Here is a 17,569-nt window from a genome sequence, read left to right on the forward strand (position 1 = left end):
GTTATTAGGAAGATTCATGAACTCAATGAGATGATGCTTTATAGAATTCCTAGTAAGTGCTAAATCGGTTGGGAAATAGAGACCCCAAAAGACCTGTATTGACTGGACAAAGTTATTAAGTGCTTTTTTTCCCTTTATAGTCTAACTTGTTAATTTACCTAATTTACCGGTTTTCAATTTTTAAAACTCCGCTTTAGCAATTAAGAGATTAATCTGCTGAAATATCCTTGATCAATGGAATATACCTGGTTGGACACAACAAAATTCAATTTCTTTATTGAAAAAATGCACTGAGAAAAATGCCGAATGACGTCAAGGGACATATAAAACTTCCTACCACTCTCCTCTTAGAGACTAGGCCAGACGGACTGGCATGTGATTTCATATCAGTTGTGAGTTTATGTTGATGACAACTTCTGTTTTATTTCTCCAACCTCTTACAAAGGCCAGGATAGCTTTGGACATCTTATTTTTATGATGAAAATTGTTAGGTTATTTTGGGGGAACTGCTATGTATTAGGCAGTATGCTCAGCCCTTGAAATGGGAAGACAAAAAAAAAAATAATGAATCTCTTGTCTTCAAGAAAGACCGCTCTTGTTGAAGAAATTGAATGAGGGTAGTTGAATTTTTAGAGATAATGGAAACTAGGGAGTACTAAATCACACATTTGGCCCCATTTTTACTTATTCAAGGCCAAAATAAGAAATACAGTGGGAAAGGAATTCATTTGGGGCTCTTTAAAGAATAATTAGCTGAATAACTAGCTGAATTAGAGACATAAGTGAGCGTGACTAGCAATCAGAAGTCCCGTGCTAATCAAATACAGAATTACACTTAGTACTTCACCAAATCTGTGACGTGTGTATGGTAGTTTTTTATGGATGGGTTATAGCTGGTCTCCACAGATCCTCTCTCCCCTTCATGAACCACAGGCCCAGTATTCATGCCCTTGTATGATTCCTGCCCTCTGAATGTGGGCTGCTTAAAAGTGACTCACTTTTAACAGGTATGAGACAGTAGAAGTAATGTGTGATTTTTAAAGTTAGGTAAGAATCTCTGCAGCCTCTCTATCCCCAGGGTTTCTTGGAATGCTTGCTCTTGTTATATAGTCTGTTGGAACCCAAATGGCATGCCGTGAGAAGCTCTGGTTACACGGAGAGGTCATATGTTTTCCTGTGGTCACCAGCCTTAGCTGAGCTCTCAGCTGACAGCCAGCATCAACTGCCAGCTGTGTGAGTGAGCCATCTTGGATGTCCCACCTAGACAAGCCTTCAGGTGACTCAGCCCCAGCAGCTATCTGCCATAACCACATCAGAGTTCTCAAATAGAAGCTGCCCAGCTGAGCCCAATGAACCCACAGACCAAAAGATGTCATAAATCATTGATTTAAACCATTAGTTTTGAGGATAGTTTCTTACATATAATTGGCATAGGATATGTCAATGATTTCTTAAATATCAGTAAGTTTGTAATTTTGTACGTGGTTCTTAAATGACATTTTAAAGACGCATTTTTTTCTTTTTTACCTACCATAAAGTCCATCCTTATTCAGTTTTTTCATGATAACGTTATAGATGAAATTTTTAAATTTATTGTGCTATGAACATTTGTGTAGTCTTTCTTGAAGTGATACTTTTAGGTGCATAATATAAAATTTGTAGAATGACAGTAGAAATGAATCAATCATATGAGAATACAGTTTCCAAAATATTTTAAAAACAAAATCTGTGAATATGGTAATGTATATACTTCTTATTAATGTACTAAGTAATGAGACTAATGATCATGAAAGAATCTTATCCAGAACACCCATGTTCTCCCTAGATTCTCCCATTAACACTTAATATACTTGCTTTATCATTTATCTAGCCATCCATCCATGCATCATCAAACCATCTTAATGTTTTTATGTTTTTCAATGTGAATTGCAAAAAACAAATCAGATTTCCCATAAAGAATTCAAGATGTATATCATAAATTAGAAGACACATATTTCAAGGCATCAGAAACAATTATAATCTGATATGAAAATATCTGTGATTTCTATAGCTGATGCCACAGCTACACCAATACTACTACTTATTGATAACATTCGTAATCGAAAGACATGCTCAAATTCAATCAGAAGCAACTGAATATAAAATGTAATTTTTTTCTCATTTAAGTATATGAACCTCCTAAATTGTATCCACAGACTCTTTGGGTCCAAAGAGCCTCCGATTAAGGAGGCCTAATATGTGAAATGCGTAGACAGTCTATGCATTAAGTTAAAATTTAACCCAAATATATAAAATAATATAGGTATACTTTCAGACTCAAATTTGAAAATAAATTGACAATTTTACCTTTAGGATTTTGTAGTGAAATTAATGAAAGAAGCTTGGAATATTCCAAAGAGTTATTGAAAAGAAAAAGGGAGGGAGAATTATTGAATTGACAGATCTGTGTTAGTTTGCTGGGTCTGCTGTTAAGTACCCCAAACTGTGTGGTTTAAAGCAACACAGATGCATTGTCTCATAGTTCTGGAGGCAGGAAGTACAAAACCAACTTATCGGCCGGGCCATACTCTCTCTGATGGCTCCAGGGGAAATCCTTCTTTGCCTCTTCCAGTTTCTGATATTTGTTATCAATCCTTGGCTTATCGATGCATCACTCCAGTCACAAGTCTGTTTTCTCCCTGTGCGTCATCATCTTCCCTCTGCCTGTCTGTGTCTCTGTCCAAATTTCCCCCTTTTCTAAGGAAATCAATCATATTATTCGGGCCCAACCTAATGACTTCATTTTCTTACCTTCCCATTCCCCCAACCCTCCCCACTGGCAACCACCAACTTGTTCTCTGTATCCATGACTGTTTCTGTTTTCTTCATTTATTTTGATTTTTTTAGATTCTACATATAAGCGAGATCATATGGTATATGTCTTCCTCTCTCTAACTTATTTCACTTCAGATAATACCCTCTAGGTCCATTCATGTTGTTGCAAATGACAAGATTTTTTTTCTCTTTTTCATGGCTGAATAATATTCCATTGTGTGTATGAGATTTTTTTCTTTTTTCGTTGCTGAATAATATTCCATTATGTGTGTGTGTACACACACCCCACATCTTCTTTATTCATTCATCTATTGGTGGACATCTAGGTTGTTTTTATGTCTTAGCTATTACTAGTAATGCTGCAATAGACATAAGGGTGCATATATCTTTCCAAATTAGTGTTTTTGTTTTCTTTGGATAAATATCCAAAAGTGGAGTTGCTGGATTGTATGGCAGCTCTATTTTTTATTTTTTGAGGCATCACCATATTGTTTTCCATTGTGGCTGCACCAATTTACAATCCCATCAACAGTGTACGAGGGTTCCCTTGCTTAGCATCCTTGCCAAAACTTGTTATTTGTTGATTTATTGATGATAGCCATTCTGACAGGTGTGGGATGATATCTCATTGTGGTTTTAATTTGCATTTCCCTGATGATTAGTGATGTTGAGCATCTTGTCATATGTCTGTTGGCCATGCATATGTCCTCATGGGAGAAATGTCTATTCGGGTCTTCTGCTCATTATTTAACTGGGTTGTTTGTTTGGTATTAAAGTTGTATGTGTTTTTTGTTTTTTTTTTTAAATATATTTTAGATGTTAATCCTTTATTGGATGTATCATTTACAAATATCTTTCGTGATTCAGAGGGTTTATTTTTTTTTCCATTTTGTTGATGGTTTTCTGTGTGAAAAACTTTTAGTTACTTTTAGTTTCATATAGTCCCATTTGTTTATTTTGTCTTTTCTATCCCTTGCCTGAGGAGACATATTCAAAAAGATATTGCTAAGAGCAATGACAAAGCATTTGCTGCCTACGTTTTCATCTAAAACTTTTATATTTTTTTAGATATTACATTTAAGTTTTCAATCCATTTTGAATTTATTTTTATATATGGTGTAAGAAAGTGGCCCAATTTTATTTTATTTTTTTGCATGTATCTATCCAGTTTTGCCAGCTGCACTTATTGAAGAGACTGTCTTTACCCATTGTATATCTTGTTTCCTTTGTCATAGATTAATTGACTATGCGAGGATTTATTTCTGGGCTCTCTATTATGTTCCATTGATCTATATATCTGTTTTTATGCCAGTACCATACTGTTTTGACTATTGTAGCTTTGTAGTGTAGTTTGATACCAGAGAGCATGATACCTCCCATTTTGTCTTTTCTCAAGATTTCTTTGGCTATTTGGGGTCTTTTGTGGTTCCATATACATTTTAGGATTAGCTGTTCAACTCTGAGAAAAATGCCTTTGGTATTTTAATAAGGGTTGCATCGAATCTGTATATAACTTTAGGTAGAAGGGACATTGTAACAATATTAATCCTTCCAATTGATGAGCACAGTCTTAGTCAATATTTTTCTTCAGTGTCTTATGGTTTTCAGAGTATAGGTCTTTCACCTTTTCTGTTAAATTTATTCCCAGGTATTTTAAACTTTTTGATGCAATTGTAAATGGGGTTGTTTTCTTAATTTCTTCTTCTGATTGTTCATTATTGGTGAATAGAAGTGCAAAAGATTTCTGTATATTAATTCAGTATCCTACAACTTTACAGAAGTCATTTATTCTAATAATTTTTTTCATGGAGTATAAGATTATCTATTTATAGTATTATGTTCTCTGCAAATTATGAAAGTTTTACTTCTTCCTTTCCAATTTGGATGCCTTTTGTTTATTTATCGTGTCTGAATGCTGTAGGGCTTCTATTTCTTATATTGAATAGAAGTGATAGTGGGCATCGTAACTTGATTACTTCTGTAAAGATTTTATTTTCAAGTAAGGTCATATTTGGAGGTACTGGGGTTTAGAACTTAAACGTATCTTTATTTTTTTTGGTGGGGGGGGACATAATTCAATCTAAAACAACCTGAGATCATTGCAATTCAAAGGAACAAAAATTTAGTTTAGTTTGAAACTAAATATTTCTAGAAAGATCTGAAATTAAATACATCTGGAATGAAATGGTCTTGTCTTATTTTATACAACTCCCTAAACACTAAAGGACACTAAACTTGTGTTGGATATGCCCTGATGATTTTTAGAAAATTTAAAATATAAATATACAAATCTAAATAAGTAATCCCCAGCGTTCATGTTTTAGTCAAAAGGTCAGGTTCAAATAGTTTTATCTGCTTTTTAAAGTATTATATTGCAGAAATTTTTTGACAAAAAATTACATTAAATGAACTGTTTTAAAATTCATAATGGAACTGCATCCAATGAGTCAACAACAGTTATTGAGCAACAGTGAGTACTATATTCCCCAAAGAGATAAAAATTTGGTCGATAGGAGCCATGAGCTCATAGCATATTGAGGTAGATGAGATTTACACACACAGATAATAATGGAAATCTTTCATTTAAAAAAGTTCTTTTTATCTCCACTTTTGTGTCTATTTTCATTTTTCTTCTGCTTTTGAATTAGTTGAATCAGTTCATATCTGTCATTTTAATTGTAAGATTGGATTTTTCTTTTTCAAAACTTCAATGTTGATTAATAGTGCCTCTACTGAAATCATCCCAAATCATTCAAAATCAACCTCATGAGGTTGTGGTTGTTTTAAGATTAAAAAAGGTAAAATACCACATAGAACATTTTGATAAATGTTAGCTGTTATTATTGACAATGTCTGTTGAGTATACAGCACAAAATCATCAGTCATTTAGGCCCCTTTGCCTGCAGCCCTGATATTTATATGGTTAACTATGTGGCCCCACTTTAGTGTTTTATATTTTGCAAAAATTTAATCCAAAATATTTCTTATGAGGAGCTCTGTAGCATTATGATGTTCAAAATATGCAGGAACCATAATTCTAGAGAATTCTTAGATACTTGATGGAAACATACATCCTAAAATATATCTCTATATACACATATATAGATATATAGATCTAAAAGAAATATATACATACGTGTGTGTGTGTGTGTGTGTGTGTGTGTGTGTATTCTTTTAGGTTGGAAAAGAGCCAAAGAAAAAAATCTAGAAGCCATTTGATTTCAATGAGAAAAGTCTAAAAAGTATTGCTTTGGGCCAAAAGGTCTTCGCCGTGAGGTACTGAACATCTGTAAATCTTTCTTCTTCTTTAAGTGTTGATATTAATACCTGTGTCCTGAATTGCTTGAACTGGAATATATGTAAATTTCCTTATGCCACAACTGGCATGTAACAGCTGCTCAAGAAGAGTGACTTCCAGTCCCCAGCACTTCCACAGCCTCCATAACGTCAATCTCTTGTCAAAGTGGGCACCCTGGTAGGGGAAAAAAAAAAAAATCTACGAAATGGAAACATGTTATGCATTTCTTCTGTACTAATTTAACTAAATCTGAGAAAAACAGTGGATTTTTTTTTTTTAAAGTAAAAAGTGAAATAGGTGACTCATTCCCCTTTCTGTTTGTCTATGAGCAGTTTCAGGTGGCCAGATTTCCTCTTGTTAGCATATTCCTTCCAGCAGAACCTTCCAGAAATCTTCAGTCGGGTGAAGAGAAGGACACCAGGCTTTGCAATCCTGTGGTGTTGCTTGCTGAGGGAGAGGCAGAGGTCCGCCTGTATAATCCGATTTCATCAACTCACACTAATCACTACTGATAGTAGCAGAATTTAGCCTGGATCTGCTTAGTTAATCTAGATTGACAGGAGGTAAAAGAAACGGGATGAAGGACACAGAAACAAAGGAGGAGACCTGACTCTGATTTCCAGCCTTGCTTTTCCATCTGGGGCATCTAATTTGCTCTCCTCTGGGGCTTCTATTTTTCTTACCTATAAACAAATGTGACTGGTTGTTAGGAGACCAGCCTTTCACGGAGCAGTTCCATCAACAACAGGTGCGCCGTGAGTCCCCAGGTCTGCAGAGAGAGCAATACCTCTGGCGTGAAGCTGCGCAGAAGGTACTTCCAGGTACACACTGTCGCTCAGACTATGTATTATTTATTGAAACTGAGCTCTGCATTCTCTTTCTCCTCTGGGCAGCCCTGGAGTCAGGCGCCTCCTAAAATGGATGCCACCAGCAGCTAACCTACAAGGCTCCTAACTGCTACTTGCTTTCACTCTTTTTCTTAACGAAGTAATTGTAAGCGATCGCTACCAAGCTTTTTATTAAAGATCGGGGAGGAACTGAGAATTGCAGTTCAGCAGCTGAGAGATGAATTCCTCTGTGACTGGGGACGGTTGCACATGGATTCAAGTTTCGTTTTTTAAGGAGATACTCCACTTGGAATGTTGCGGATATATAGAAGATACCCATGTTGCAGCTTCTGCTGTCATATACTGAGTGGTGATCTGTTATGTGTGTGTTTGCATGCTTAGTACTGAGAAGAAAAATGGGTTTCCTGAAGGTTATCTTCGTTGTTACTTATGATGTCTGTGTCTGGCAAAGCAGGGAACTTTTTGCGTTTGGGTAACAAAGACATTTGGAATATATTCTACTGGATTTTCCATGTTGGTGAAACTGTTGTTGGCCACCTCAGTACTGCATGTTGCCATGCTAAAAACACCTAAGGGTAAAAATGTCTCCTGGGTAAGTAGACGACGATTTTCTATCTTTTAAAAATATTTTTTAATCAGAATTGTAATTTGAGATTTAAAGACGTCTAGCGGCTTCATGTTAGTAGAAACATTTGAGAGAACTTCAGAAAGCATTGCCTTAGAAAAGCGTATAAATATTTTTATATGTGATAGAAATCCTTTGGCCAAAATATGATGGTGTGTTTGCTAAAATATGAACTATAAGACATGTAAACTCTAGGTTTGTTTTGCCATTTTTAAGTTGCTTCATATTTGTATCTATGCACAGAATTTAAAATGCATTAATACAAAGTCAAGGTTATGATTGTAAGATGTTTTTAATTCTAGAACTGTTTGTGTTTTAAAAAGATAATACAGATTTCTTTGGGGGGTTTGAGTCAAATTTTAGGGGTAGAGTATGCAGAATTTTTATTATTTTGAGATAATGTCAATATGTTCCTTTTTTGTTAGAAACAACATAGCAATAGATATTTATCAGTCGTAAAAGTCTAACTTCTGTCAATCGATAATGGTCATGTATAGTGCAATGTAATATTCCAGGAATGAAAATTACTCCAATCCTAAATAAAATTGACTCTTAAATGTTAATTTCCTACCAAAATAGAGAATAGATTAGGCTCAAAATAATGAGAACAATCTGTAAACTCTTAAAGAAACAAGAGTTTCTGCTAAAGGGAACTAAAGTTCAGTGAGCTTAATATATTAAACTTATTAGGCAGATAGATTTCCTTCTACTTTTCATCTAAAGTTCTGTCTCTTACTTAGACCAACATTTTAGTCAACACCTGCGTATGTAACCCAACTGTACTCATCACAGAATGCATTTTTAGATTACGATTATGGTTTTCTTAAGGTACCTCAGGAAAAATAAATGATTCCATATTTTTGGCCAAGAAATAATTTTTACTACCTTAATTTGAAATTCACTAAGTAGTTTATTCTTACTTTATATGAAATGACACTAAACTTTCTGAAGATGGTGATTGTGATTTCAGTTACGGACAGTTATTCTTTATAGTTCTAAATGAAAAGAGTTGCATCTTAGTTTAAAACGCAACTTCCAGAATTATCTCTCAAAAATTGACAAAATATTTTCAAGTTATTCATTATTAAAAATTAATACCTTTTAATCTCCATATTATTGCTCTTGTTGATTTTTCATCTCCTCCTAAGATAATCAAGAGCTATTCAGAGACCTTGGCCTAAGCAGCGAGTTCCCTCCCTCTGTGGACAGATGGCTCCAGCAGCTAATTCTGATGCCCAAATGGGTATCTGCCACTTTCTCCCAGAACATAAACACTGAAGAAAGGAGTAGGTTCAAAAATATATCCCTTCCATCTGATTAATCCTCCTAAAAGATTAATTCTTCCAAAACAGTGCCTGCCTAATGGGGTGTTTCTGCCATGAGGGTAAAACTTGAAACAATTCTTTATAACCTTAGACTACCGTCGAGTTTGATTTACTTCAGACTCAATTATGCTAATATTTTTTGAAAAGGTTAAGTTGTTGGCTAAAACCTTAGAACCAGTTACTTTATCGAGTCAGAATACTTGTATATTCTTAGATTAACATTTTTTTATTTTTTCACAAATATCTATATCAGAGTTTGTCAGAAGCAAAGTTTACAAGTTTAATTACTGTTGCATTACAGGGAGTACCGAGATTTGATTGGTGTGTGCTGACTGCGTAATGAATCAATAATGAATGTTCATTAATGTTATAAAATGCCTTATTTTGAATATAGGGCGTAAAGAGACACTTTCAAATGTTGACCATCGCTTTGATTTTAATCATTTGTGGTTGTTTTAGGCATTGAATGACGTCTCTCTGTGTTCTTTGGCTATATCGAGTGAAACGTATCTGGTTTTCTAATTTCCATATGAACATTCATTTAGACTTGAGTTCAAGAGTAGAATAAAATGATTCATCTTATTTTAAACCACATAGTGAATCTCACAGTAGAGAGAGGAGGTCTTGTGTCTCTATCCCTGGTTCTTCTGGAGTATTCCTTCGACATAGTTTGTCCCATATGGTAAACACAAACATGTTGCCGAACATCAGAAGCTCAGAGTGAACCACCACCTTTCTTTTCCTGGTATACCTGAGGCACCCCTGTGACAGTGTGGCATGTGGGCAACCGCTTAACCCATGCCTAAGAGATTCCGTGACTGTGAAATGGACAAGAGGAAAGTAATTACCTATTTCTCTGAAATGTGAGGATTCTGGTCATCTTGCTATGAGAGTGCAGTCATTCAGCAAGCGTTTATGGAGTGCCTCTTCTGTGATAGTCTTGGCTCTGGGGAAACAGTAGGGAATGACACTTGAAAATCTCCATCCGCATGGACCTCACCTTCTGGTGAAAGGAGACAGACAAAAAGCAAATAAGTAATATTGGAGATGATGAGTGAAATAAAGCAGGGAAGGAGTGAGGAAGTGCCAGGGATTGAGAAAAAGTGTTGCAAATTGGTTGGTCAGGCTACCTGGGCAAAACCTTGAAGAACGTAACAGAGCCAGCCATGGGGAAACGTAGGGATCAAACATCCCCAGCAAAGGGCATATTCAGGTACAAGGTTCTGAAAAAAAAACCAGGGTGATGGGACTGTAGCGGCATTCTTGAAATTTCCATATGTCTTTTGACTGTACTTGCCTATCTTTGGTAATTGTTTCGCTGGGGAATCTAAGACACACCTAAATCCCTCTACTTAAATCTCCGGAGAATTGTGGTATGTAAAGGCATCATAGGACAGCACACACTGGCGCGTGCCAAATCAGGTTACAGACGGCAGGAAGGATGGGGAGACAACTGATCATCATGACACATTCATGCTTTAAAAATGGCCCTTAAGGGTTGAGAAGTTTGTTTATCTAGGAATGTTTTTGAAACAGTTTTACAATGAGCATGATGTTGTTTTTGGAGTAAAAACTTAGAATAAATATAAAAATAAAGTTAAAGATAGTATTGAGAAAGAGGATTTGGGAGGAAGGACCCAGATTTACGGCACGCAGCTTTTCGAACAGCAGTTTTTACTTTTTGTTACGATAGCCTAAGTACACAATATGAAACATTAGTGTGGAATCTCCATGTAGTCTTTGACTATAAAAAACTCTTCCAGAAATCTGTTTATTGAGACATAGTCCTGTGGACATTTGTTCATGAATGCTGTTTGGACCCTAAAGGCTGTAGATCTGACTTTATGTCAGACTGACCTTCTTTGTTGAAATGTCACTTTGCCCAGGAAATACAAAAACAAAAACCCAAAACAGATCCCATGTAGGATCCCATTGCTGTGCAAATCTTCAAGATCTGAAATCACTCATACTGAACTTCCTTTATCAATTGTATGGACATATATGTATTAATTATTATTTGCGTATAGTATATTTCATTAGCTGCTTTTCCATTTTTTAAATTAAGTACTATAAGAAACTAATAACACTTATTTAAGAAAATGAAGGGATGCTATGAAGAACGCAAATACACATATTTACGTAGCACAGAATGCTAGAGATGAAATTAGAACTGAGAACTTTGGGGTCAGCTTTCTGTTTCTTCATAGACATGCTTCTATCAAGACTATTAAGAATGTACATGATATTATATTATAAAATAGATGTTACTAGAAACTGGCTAAAAGACTAACATGAAAATTAAACACACTCTGTACAGGATGGGACATTGACACATTTCTGAAGTGAAAAATGTTTCGTTCAGGGAAGGAATCCATCGCCTTTCCTTGGTCACATGATCCACGTTTCCCCTCATTTCCATATAGATGTCTCTCAAATCATCAAGAATCACTACTCCCGTTTCTCTTTTTAACCTCTGATCACTTAGATGTGTGTCTCGATGAATTCAAAGATGAATGGCTTTCACTTGTGATTTTGTTGGAGATTTACCTCCTGTTGGTTTGCTGATCTTTCAGACAATAAGTTTCTGAAAATGCCCATTTTCATATTTTCCTTTTTATGCTCTGAACATATACCATTGCTGTCAGCGGCGTTTCCCTGGTGTTATTTACTCTCCTCCCCTTCCTTGTCGGGATACATTAGAAGGTCTAATCAACTTATTTCAAACACCTGTGCAGGTTTTCTTTTTTTTTTTTCCTACAACTTCACTCAAAATTGACAGGAAGTCAGTGTCTGATGATTCAAATAAATTGTTTACTTATGCTCACAGCTGTAACATAGAGACAGTTTTTACTTCTAATAAATGTTTGTTTGTTTGTTTGTTTTTTTCACTAAAAAGATGGACTCTATATCCAGGCTGGGAAACCTGAGAAATTATATCAGATGACTCTAGTAAACAGGATGTGTGATGTTTTATATAGCAAGCCATAAAGTGTAATGAAGTATCTACTTGTACGAAGCCTGCCATTAATTACTATGTTTTTGAAAAAAATTTAATTTTTTAAAACTTTTTTACCTTTTGACCTCCTTCATCCATTTTACCCTCACCCCTGCCTCTAGCAACCACAATCTGTTTAATTTTTCATTTTGTTTTTTAATGTTAAATTGTGTACTCTTTAAAAATGATTATAGTTCTAACTTACAAGGTACTCAGACATTTAAAAGGAGCCAATTGTCCTTCTTGATCTCCAAACTAACCTTTTTCCCTGCTTTCTTGTTTCATATTTCTCTTACTGGTGACACTATTCTCTCATGCTCCAAAATTCAAAGCATTGTGACAGTGCATCATAATGAGGAAAACGTGAGCTTTGGAAATAGATTCTGCATTTAAATCCTGATTCTTCCACTAGCTGTGTGCCTTTGGACAAATTATTAACCTCTGTGGTTTAGTTTATTCATCTGTAAATTGGGATGGGAAGACATTTCCTCTAGGGATATTTTAAAACTAACACATGTAAAGTCCTTATCGTAATGCTGGCACTCACCGGTAATTTGTTAAATTCCCATTCACCCCTTTCGTCTGTCCTTTCCCTTCCGATCCTACCGCTGTAGCACTCATTCAGGGATTTCTTGTCTGGACCCACTAGAGACTCTGGAGCAGCCTCTGTATTAAGCCCAAATATCCCAACTGTCCCTTCTTCTCCAGTCCATTGCAAACACTTCTATTCAATAAGTTCCCTTCCACCTAGATTTTCATCAGTTCTGCGGCAGAGCAAATCCTTTACAGATTCCTCACCATCCATAGATAAAGTAAATTAAACCTCGAAGCCAACTGAGTTTCCTACAGAGCAGAGAGCCAGGGGTCTGGAGTCAGAGGAGGGCAGAGCCGGACCTTCCTGTGCTTGCCCCGGGCTTCTTTCTTAAGCCCCAGCCTTAGTCAAGAGGAGCTTCTGGCTGGTGGAGCTGCTCTTCCAGTTTACCATCTGTGGTTCTTACAGAGCCGACGTCTGAGGACAGAGGAGAGATCTAATTCCATTTGGGGTGTGCTGTCATTCCATGCAGATGCTTCACAAAGGGGTGCAAAGAGGTTTCCCCTTGGGGTTGTCATCTGTGCCTGTGTGTTCCTGGATCGAAAGAGCATACATCAAAGGCCAGTGGAATATGGATAAGGATGGATGAGGAAAATCTGCAAGTTGCTAAGTGTCTTCTCTTTTTCTTTTTCGATGAAGGTTAAAAAGAGAGAGGGAGAGTGAAGAAGGATTGAGGGTGGGGAGAGAGAGAGAGATAGAGACAGAGAGAAAAGCGGGGGGTAGAGAGTGCTTGCAAGCTCAAGCAAGTGTATGAAAAAATATCATTTAAAATCTAAACTTGAGAGCACTGTATCCAGACTAAACAAGAAATGTCACATTTCTGGGAGAGATTCCACTGTGAGCGATTTTGAATGAAGTTACTAAACAAATGTGAACCCTGTTTCCGAGATTCATTCAAATGAGGGTGACCAGAAGGCCCATTTCATGCCTGTTGTCCACTACAATTATTTATTGTGTTCTCTTTCATTCCCAGGGGGGTTCTGGCTTGGAATGAAGTACATGGTCATTCTCATTGTTACACAGAGTGTAACAATGAGAGTGTGAGTGGATGATTAAGGTCAAGAGGAATGGCCTGAGGGAGGACTGGAACGGTATGAGCTCCCCACAGAAAAGGCCTTCCTGCTAGTCCTCTGAACTTATGGAGTGGAGGGAGGTATTGACAAATCTGTGGACAAGCCTGGCAGTAGGCGGAGCCACGGCAGCTGTGTGACTTTGGGCAAGCTAATTATCTTCAAGGGTCACTTTCTTTACCTGCAGAATGGGGATCATTATACAGGCGTAACTCATTTTGTTGTACTTCACAGAGAGTGACTTTTTTTTTTTCTTTACAAATGAAAGGTCTGTGGCAGCCCTGCATTAAGTAAGCCTATCGGTGCCATTGCCCCAACAGGCTCAGGTGCTGGTCACTGGTTTTTAGCAATTTTTTAAAAAATTGAGGTGTTTACATTGTTTTCTTCGACATAATGCTATCGCACACTTAATAGACTACAGTATAGTGTAAACATAACTTTTATGCATGCTGGGAAACCAATAAAATTTGTGTGACTCACTGTTTTGCAATATTTGCTTTATTGCCATAGTCTGGAACTGAACTTGGAATATCTCCGAAGTATGCCTGTACTCACGTCACGTGGTGGTCTGAGGATTAATCATAAAAATGCAAGGAATATATGTATTGGGGACAACAGAGGTCATAGGAAAGAATAGTTAGGCAGTGATTTTACCTAGCCATGCTACTTAAAATTCCTTCTGGTGCTAATCTGGATTTCTTAGCCTGACGTTAAAAAGGGTGTCTACATCCGATCTTAGTCTGTTTCTGGCCCAGTTCCCACTGTTTCCATAGACAGAACCTCTACCTTTCTGAACACATGGTCTGTATTCACACCTCTGCTCCTACTGCTTGGCTACCAAGTTGACTACCACACCACTAAAATTTGATGGCTGCTACTTCTAAGCCAAGTTCAAAACTAAGTCTTATTGGTAAAGGTCATATAAAATAAAAGAGATTGTTAGAATTACCCTTACCACATATGTAGATGTAACCCTTACGTAAAGTAAGTTTCCATTTATGTCATTAAGACTTACAGAACATACGACAATACATTTCGAAATTCTAGGTGTTTATCATGTCTTTGATAATTAACCTGTTTAAAATGTAATAAAAACCCGCGAGCTTCTATTATCAATGATGCAGTCAGTGGCTTCTGGAAAAAATTAACAGGATATCCAGAATACTCAGGAATGGAAAGAAAGATAGGATTTCTCTTAGAGACCAATGCCAGTCCAAGAAAATGAGGCATCATGTGAGGAAAGAGCGTTATTTTAACTTGCATTCTACAAAAAAATTAAGGTGAGATGGAAATTATCAAAATTCAGAGGCAGCCCCCACTCCTTTAAAAAAGGAGACTCGTACGCGGGAGTGCAAACATATCAGTATTCCTCTCACTGTGGAAGTTTTTATCTTGGCACGCTTTGCTCATTCTTAGCTCTTAAATTTATGATTGTTATTAACTTTCCAGGTCCAACCAGGGGAGTGAAATGAGCTGACTTAGCTCTCTGGTAGCGGGAAGGAAAGCACCTGAAGGTAGATGACAGGGTTCTTTCATCTATTCTGCGTGGTTAAACTAATGCCACAAGGTAAATTCATTGAACCTCCTCCTTCTGGAAGGGGATGGATATCTCACATATCCTGGAGCCCGAGAAAATAACCCCTTATACATTCTATTTAAATTAGCATAGCCTTAAGAAAGGCTGGGAGTGAAAATATTACCAACCCATCGAAGCAGAAGGAAGAAATAGCATTGTTGTAGATTTCTTAAAATTACCAGCATGCGCCATCTGAGCTTGACACAAGAGAAATCAAAATGGAATCACTCATGTGAGAATTCAGGTGCTGAACGGGCTCTGAGATATTGTCACGGTGATCCCCAGAACCTACAGAGCAGCATTCTGAGTAGTTTAGTGTGGCTTCTGTTACTGCAGTGATCTGAACAGCATCAGTAGTAGCAGCAGTAATAACATATATTTTTAAATTTGAATGACAAGTATCGGGTAGACTTTTCTAGACTCGCAGGCAGGTTGCAGCTTTGTGCAATCTGGGCTAAACAGATACAACCTGCTCTCTTCATAAAGCTGTCTTAAAGCTTCATACCTATAAGCAGGTATCCTTTAAACCCCGAAGATCTACGGGGAATCTCTCTGGGGTCATTGGTGTGGCGGAACTCAGTGAAGAAAGTCGAGTTAGGACCTTGTTGGCCGCTGGTGTCGCCTCTGGAGATAAAGGAGCAGAGAGAGTTTATTTTTGTTTTTGTTTTCCCTAAAGCCTGTGCAGGAGTACAGACAGAAAAGCAGAGATGTGAGAAATGTTTGAGAGTGGGAGAAAAGAAAACAAAACACATCTCTGTCTCATGTCTCAGATGACACGCTTGCTTGTCTAAGTAAGAGTCAGTACTGAAGTCTTAGAAGCTGTGACAGCTCACATGAGCGTCTTCATTTCCTGCTGCTTTCTTAATAATCTCATAAAAATACTGGAAAGATGACTAAATACTACCCCGTGAGGTGGGCTCTTTACGTGGGTGCATATCCAACTCTGTCCTTGGTGTCTCTCTCCGAGAGTCTCAGCACTATAAAACATTATCAAAGTGTTCTTACTGTATTCTAATGTGATTTAAATTCATTAAATGTCTAGAGAAACCACCCATGTTTTTAAAGACGAAATTGCAAGTCATGGTGGCAGTGGACAAGCACATGTCTCAATACTCAGTGGACAAGTGTATTACCTCAAATGAGGCAGTGAACTATCCTTACCATCTAAGGCAATGGCGTGTGACAAAATATAATAAATACGTTTGTTTCAAATATTGAGTTGAAAAGATTGCTTGTTTCTCCAAGTTTCCAGGTGAAGGATAAGTCTGTGCTCATTTCATTTTTAGTTTTATTTATTTATTTTTTTTCAGTGTAACCTAAACCTGTTAATATCTATATTCAGCAAAGCTACCATGGTTGCTAGGCAACCAGGCTTAGTGGGCTAGCAAGGCACCAAAGCAAGAAATCAAATACGGCTAACAAAACCTTGATTTATGCTACCACTGGACAGAAAATTCATTCTCCCTGTGTTCTGTATGGATTTTTCTTTTCAAAACATACATAAATCTTTCAAAATGTTAGCTCGATGCTATTAGGAGTTTAAAATGATGGTATATTAGGCAACATTTCAATGTAGTTGAATAAGTATGAAGGCAGAATCTCTGCTCTTCCTTAATTAAGACAAGGGTGATTTTTTCTTTTTCTTTTTTTTTTTTTTTGCCCTCTAGACCATCCTGGACTTTTCACTCTCACTTTTCATTTTCTCTGCAGAAAGATGTATACATTATTCTTGGAACAAAATGTCATGGAAATTGAAGTGTCAACATTGGAAAATAGAGGTTTAGGATTAATTACTGCCAGACATAGATTTTTGTATCTTTTGCATGGGAGTAAAAAGAAGTATGAATTAAGATGACTTCTTATTGTAGATTCTTCTAACTTTTCTTATCTACTTTCATATATTCTTCCCCATGGAAACCTTATTACCTATAAAATTAAGAATAAGGGAAGCTTTTAGATTAAAGAAAATAAGTGTCATCTACTTCGTGGACGGACTCTACTATGCGACTGAAACAGAATTGAAACTTAAGCTTACATTATCTATTGTTTTATTTTATCACTTGTTTCATAGTTCAGATTTTATTAGATAAGTTTAATATTTAGAGGAAAAGTAAACTAAAGAACTCCAAATCAAATCCTTTTTGAAATAAGATTGGAGAATAATATAAAATAAAACAAATAACTGGGACTATTGAAGTAAAGATGTGGATAAGGCTGACGAGAATGAGAACAGAGGATTGAGAGAATTAACTTAGTAATATCTGTAGTAAACAGTACAAATCTTCATAATCTACAGTGAACGTATCTTTTGGTTTCTACATGATAGAAGAAGCCGTCTTTCATTATTACTTTCACACCAAACAGTCATTTATATCTATTTGACATTCTTCTTTTATTTTTTTTTTGTCCTTATTTCATAGTTGGTA

At 36.5% G+C, this 17,569-nt stretch overlaps 1 protein-coding gene across 9 annotated transcripts in view; it reads left to right on the forward strand.

Moving 5' to 3' along the window:
- The window catches only part of CACNB2 (calcium voltage-gated channel auxiliary subunit beta 2), a 312,930-nt gene that overhangs the window by 116,566 nt on the left and 178,795 nt on the right, over nucleotides 1-17,569 (forward strand). The gene's annotated exons all lie outside the window — the stretch shown is intronic.

The sequence above is a fragment of the Pteropus alecto genome, unplaced genomic scaffold (genome assembly GCF_000325575.1).
Source record: "Pteropus alecto unplaced genomic scaffold, ASM32557v1 scaffold11, whole genome shotgun sequence".
NCBI lineage: Eukaryota > Metazoa > Chordata > Mammalia > Chiroptera > Pteropodidae > Pteropus > Pteropus alecto.